We start from the raw sequence: 6688 nt of genomic DNA, 5'->3' as shown, positions 1-6688 counted from the left end.
AATAAAATAAATCAAGTCCCCTTTTATCGCTTTGCCGCCTTCATCACTGAATTTGTTCCATCCCGGGTATTTATAGTCAGTTTTAGTCGCGCCTGACGCGTACACGTAAATGCTTCCCAGACCGTGGTTTGCCCCGTGCGTGAAGCGGAAATCACTCGACGGATCTATGCCGAACTCGTTACATAGCCTTTTGTATGAAGCAACGTCATAATGATTGTTGAATTGGCTGAAAGGAGGATCTCCGGGCAACGCGCTCATGTTCTGAATTCCTCCTAGCTGGTACAAAATTCGCCTCATCGTGAAGTACACGTGGAAGATGTAGAAAGCTCTTATCTGCGGGGGGGAGATTTACCCCGCTGTCAAAGATTTCGCGAGAAATTCCGCACCCTTGTGTCGCGCAGAAAACCGCGAAGTTGAGCTGCTGCGGCCAATATTTCATGTCAGGCTCTCCTAACCAGTGTTTTGATTCGGCTCCAGAAGTATGCCTGAGTTTGGTTTTTTGAAATATTCCTCTGAATTTTGTCGTGAAATATTGGTCAGGCGTGACGTAGATTTTGATTTCGGCGTTGAATATTTTCTTCAAGCTTGGCGCTTTACCATCGAAAGGTTCCGCAGGGATGGGTAAAGAAACTTTTGAACCCAGCGGCGCCAATTGGTAAGGAAAACCTCCGCTGTCTCCCAAACCTAGCGCCTGTTTCATTTCCGCGCTCCAGTATTTTCTGTCTGAACCGAAGACGCTTTGAAATGACTCTTCACTTTCTTTGAAAAACACCTCTGCTGTCACGTTCTGTTTGGCATCGATATCCACTTGTGAAATAAACCGGCTTTTGTCCGCTTTTGGAAAGCTTTTCAAGAAACTTTCCCACGCCTTGTGCTTCGCGGCAGCCGCTTTTGCTTCCCACTGATTCGCCATTGTATTTAAACATAAATTTGTTTGTTAAATATAAAATGGTTGTTCTCACTATTGTCACACAAGAGAACGGAGAGACTATCTATTTTGAAAAACCGTTACCGAAAGTCCATTTCATGAAACTCATTTCTTGTAGTTTATTCAACAGCTGGGACACTTTGAAAAAAGAAGGTTCAGCCTCCTTGGGAGATGAAGACAAAGATAAAGGTTTATCAATCAGTAAATTACTCCCAGGGCATTATAGTTTAGGAAGAATGGCGAAAGAAATAGCCGGTCTGTTCGACAAATATGGCTATAAGTTGGAAACAGCAATAAATCAACCTGTTGGCCAGCTTGTAATCAGAAATTTTGGGTTAAAGCCGATAGAACTTGATCGCGATTTAGCCAATTTGCTTGGTATTGGGAGAAAGTTGCTGCCTATAACCTTCGTAAAAAGGCTTACATCTCCAACTACATATTTTATTCATTGTGATTTGATCGACAAACAACAGAATCTGTTTAATAGCAGAAGGTCAGATGTCTTAGCCATGTTTGATGTGAAAGGGAGGCCTTATGAAAAGGTGAGCTACCATGGTTCTCCGCAACAGGTTTTGCGAGACTGCTCTACAAGCGAGTTTATAAATAGCATCACTATTAGCGTCAAAGATGAAAATGGTGAACTCTTTGATTTCAAGGGCTTCCCGCTTATTTATGAATTAGAGTTAAATTAAAATTCTTTAATACACAATGTCTTCAGCAGATGTGTTACCGAGTGCGCCTTCTGCCGAGCCTCTCTATCCAGTACTGGTGGCGACTTCTGAAAATTTCCGCTTGCAAAAGATCAACGAGATTTCCAACACTTAGTAGTAACGATCTTTTATTAGGAAGCTCCATCACTAAAAGTGGTTTACATAGAGGTCCTAATACTAGATATATACTATATAATGATACAATTAAAATCTATAAATTAGAGCTAAAACCGAAATAAATAAATATTTACAACATATACACAACAGAGATTAAAATAAAATAAAATAAAATAAAATAATAATAATAATAAAAAAAAAGAAAGAAAAAAAAAATTAATTATAAAAAGCAGAAAAAAGACACTTCTTAAAAATTGGCAAACTTGCTGAGTTTCTTACAGTTCTCTCTAACTTATTGAAGTCTTTGAAACAGTGGTATCGTGAACGTTGTTTTCCCCAATTGTATTGGATTTTGGGGAGCTTTATAGTATCTTTATTGCGAGTATTGTAGGACTGCATATCACTCTTTCTTACAATGTCCAAGGATTGATTGAGTTGGCCATTAGTACACTTGTATGCATATATACATCGATGACATTTCCTACGTTCTTCGAGATTCAGCCATCTCAAGACTGTTAATGCATCAGTGGATGAGGATTGAAGTGATCTATCTAATATCAACTTAGCTGCTTTGTTTTGCAGAATTTGCAATTCTTTCATTAGTGAGGCATTGTCCTTGTCACCCCAGACTAAATCAGCATAATCAAAAATAGGTAGCACTAAACTGTTATAAAAAAGTAACCGGGCATTATAGGGTAAATAATACGTAATCCTACGTAAAAGACCAAGGTTCTTATTAACCTTAGATGAAATATACTCAACATGGTCGGACCATGTAAAAGTTGAGGACAATACAACTCCCAAATATTTAAAACTAGTTACAGAATTTATATCAGTGTCAAAAATAGATAATGAGAAAGAGGAAATACCAGCAAGTTTCCTATTACTGCCTATAATCATGGATTTTGTCTTAGTAAGATTCAAAGTTAGCTTATTCCCATGTAGCCACTGAGCAACTTTCAAGAGATCATCATTCAGTGCCTCTTCTAACAGGTGTGGCTCCTTAGCAAAGTAGTACAGGACTGTGTCATCAGCATACAAAGTCACCTTGCAATTCTTTATAGCCAGAGGAAGATCATTAATATAAACCAAGAAGAGAAGTGGTCCCAGAATACTCCCCTGTGGCACCCCAAAGGTCATCGGGAGAGGGTCAGACACAGCATCACCACAGGCAGTCCGCTGTTTACGATGACTCAGGTAAGACTTGAACCACTGTAGGGTACTGGGCGAGACGCCGATAGCCGACAACTTAGACAGCAAGATGTTATGGTCAACGGTATCGAATGCCTTGGTCAAATCTAAGAACACTGCACCACACAGATCTCCACTCTCCATATGCAATAGGACCTCAGCTGCAAAACTGGTGAGAGCTGAACACTTTGGACTATGAGGTCGGCCACTATCGACTCGTTGCTAAAAAATACAAATGGGCAAGAAAATTCGTTAATTGGAGTGCCGCCGGCTCCAGTGTTCTCTCGGCAGCGTTTTCCAACGCTAGTTTTGGCTCCGCTCTGTCTGTGGTTGGCCTGCCGGCAACAGTTCTTTTAGGCGGTGTTGGGGGGTGTTTCGCTCTCGTTTCTTCAGGGCTGATAATCGCCAGCAAAAAACTTGATTCGAAAATAAAAAACGTCAAGAGATTACCACGCTCGCCGTTGCCAAGCGGGATTCAATCAACAGATTGCTCTCCAAAGCTTTAAATAACAACGAAGTGTCTTCCCATGAGTTTGACACCATCCTTTCCGAGTTTCAACGGTATAACTCACTGAAGGAACAGGTCCGAGCAAAGATGCTTCTCCAACCATCAAAGAGAAAGATTGCTGATGTTGATGTTCGGAAACTGGAGAAAGACATCCGCGGCAGACTTGAAGCTGGACTGATAAAAAAAAAATAACAGACCTCCCCGCTTCGAACTGACTTTTAAAAACAGACGTTTTTATTTGCATATTATAAAAACATGCTCGTCTACTTCCACTTGATTGCGTTTCTCGCCCACGAATATTTCACACCTGAGTGGCAAAAAGATGCTCGTGATATTACGCGCGAGATCGTTGCTGCTATGCTTGATGACGATGAGGTTTTTCACTAGGAAACACCCATCTTTTTTTTTGCTAACGCTCCCTGCCAAAAAGGAACCACTCATGCCAATCATAACCATCCCAGGAGCATACTTTTAAAAAATTCTTGTACTCAGCGCTGTTCTCTACGAGAGGTATTAACTCCATCGGTGGGCTTAGCGATACCTTATGAATAGTTCCCTCCCTTTCAAAACAGGGGAAACAACAACCCTGGAAATAGCAGTTCGGATATTCGAAGCAAATTATCATTGGTACAATCTGCTGCATGTATTGACAGAAAGGCAGTTTTGAAATATGCTCGTGTACCTTGTCCCAGCCCAAATCCGCTCGCTGTCTAAGTTTTGTGGAGATATACGCCTTCAGGATTTTCTCACGAAGCTCTGGAGGGAGGTTTTGAATGGCCTCGGAAAGTTGGCAGTTGCTTGATTGTTCGGCTGCCAACTCGGCGTATATACTTGTGCAGATACTTCTTCAATAGGAAATATTTCTGTGACACTTTGTATTAGACTCGTGACCCTTCTTATCGCATGACGCCGATGCTTCGGAATCGGAACAATACCCTGCTGACCCTGCATATCCGATCCGCGCTTTCATGTTGTGTTACACACATAGAGACTACTGGTTCTGTGCACAGCATGTGTAAACAGAAATGTTTTCAGCTGCTGAAACTACTCCCACCGTTAAACCCGATGTGGTGTGGGTGGGGTTTAACGGTGGGAGTAGTTTCAGCAGCTGAAAACATTTCTGTTTACACATCTGTCACAGAACCAGTAGTCTCTATGTGTGTGCAAATGTCTAACTTTATGACTGTATTTTGTGTGATGTGGTCCACGCGGTAAAAAATGGTAATTTATTGTTTTTCATCTCTATTCGCAGTTGCAAACTTACAATTTCAAACATTTTTTTTTTATTTACAGCAATGATGAAAACTTTCTCCTTGGCTATCTAATTGCTAGAGAAACATTTCATACTGATATATTAAAACGAGTAAGCAACACTTTTAATTTCAGACAATGCTCACGAGAACTTTTTAAAATCCCAGTCTTAAAACATCATTAACTTTTCACCATATTGGTCTTCAAGACCTAACTCGAGAAACAAAGGCAAAGCATTTGTCTGATTGTGTCCTTCACCGCTTGTCTGACTTCATCTAGTTTCCAACAGTAAAACATCGGGTTTAATGACGAGTTTAAGAAAACTAAAGAGGCTACATAATTCCCAGGAAGATAAAGAGATGCAGTTAGTCCACTCTTAGCCCACAAAGCCTGCACTATACCATAGGGAAGATAACAAGCGACCAGCGTCAGTTGCAGCCATATTGCACTGGACACTGCCTTTTTGTATCGCGCTTTGTTAAATTGATTTGTTTGGTTGGGTTGTTAAACATGGTCTTGTACTTGATTTTGATGATGACGGAAGGTGAGGAAAATCTTTGTGTAAGAGAAAATAGAGATTATAAGACACAGTGGTATGTAGATGATGCCATACCATATGGTTATATGGGGATTCAGAAAGTACATTGCTGAAAAGACAACGGGCAAAAGCCATAAGATAATAACGATCACGTAGGTTCGCTTTAAAGTTACAACTTGTCTGTATCTCAGTCCCAACAACAGGGCGAGAAGTCTGTCCACGCTTATTGCAGTGAGAGTTCCGACTGACACTTCACACAAAATATAACTTGTTATGAAACCTGTAACTAATACGTTGCAACAAACATTCCAATTTTCATTCGCTATAGACATATAATAGGTAGTGCCAGAGGCTCTGCAAATAGACCAACACAGAGATCTGTTGTTGCAAGGCAACGAAGGAAGAGTTTGGAAGGCGGATGAAATGAGGACTCCTTGTGAAGAGCAATTAGGATCAGAGCATTCCCATGAAATGCAGTAACGGACAGGAAAGAGTTTAAAACTGAAAGAAATGTCAACTGGCCGAGTAGTCCAGCTGATAAATTGGGCGAACAAAGTAAGTCTGCGACAGTTTTCTGCTGTCCATCTCCAGTGACGTTTGGTGCTGCCATACCAAGCTGCAAAATAGCTATTTGTAGTTTAACTGTAATTAATAACGAAACTTCTCAATGTAGTAAAGTTACGGCGCAGTTACCTGCGACCACGGTAACTGCGGAACAATCCAAGCGCCTTTTTTTTATTTATTTTCTCCCACTCGTCAATATATGGATCATTGACAGTTTGGAAAGAAAACTTAACTAACGAAGCAGCTGGTTAACTGTCATAATGTGAACGCTGACTGGTTTATATTTTGGAACGTCAAAGAAGAACAAAAGCCCTCTGAGAGGACATATGGTTACTTAATAGTAAACAACCACAATGGTACAATAAAACAGTTGCGGAGTTTTAGTTTTATTGAAAAATATTTGTCTTGAAATTTAAATGCTTGACAGATATGCCCGAAGGCCAGGACGGGAACGGCAGTGGACGCGGGAAACTTTCGTTAGTCCCGTGGTGTCGCCAAAGACAAAATGCTTTTTCGTATAGGACGGCGACGTCGATTACTCGAGCTACATAAGAGCTATAATAAAGTGTATTATCGTTTGTCTCACGATGTAGTCACTGAGATGTAGATCGCGACGTTTCGACTGCTTACTGCTAGTCTTCTTCAGGCGATAAGGTCGACTGATTGCACGGTATCATTTATATCACAAAGGTCGGCTGTGATTGGTGCATTTCGATCCTCCTATTGTTCCATTGTTCGGGCGAGTAGCTGTTCCCTCAGTGGTCCGCTGTTGTACCGTTCTCTTGTTGTTGTGTTTCTTGATCGTGGGTATCCATGCTTCAGGAATTTCAATTCCACCATCCCTGTTGATGTTGTTAGGGTGAAGTCTTATGTGAATAGCT

At 40.9% G+C, this 6688-nt stretch overlaps 1 pseudogene; it reads right to left on the bottom strand.

The window, feature by feature from the left end:
- Positions 1-4852: 4852 nt before the first annotated feature.
- Positions 4853-5853, bottom strand: LOC145481289 (melanocyte-stimulating hormone receptor-like; annotated as a pseudogene).
- Positions 5854-6688: the final 835 nt, after the last annotated feature.

This window comes from Orbicella franksi, chromosome 3 (assembly GCF_964199315.1).
Source record: "Orbicella franksi chromosome 3, jaOrbFran1.1, whole genome shotgun sequence".
Lineage (NCBI taxonomy): Eukaryota > Metazoa > Cnidaria > Anthozoa > Scleractinia > Merulinidae > Orbicella > Orbicella franksi.
Note: the sequence above shows the minus strand (reverse complement) of the source record. Positions and strands in the feature narration are given on the sequence as shown.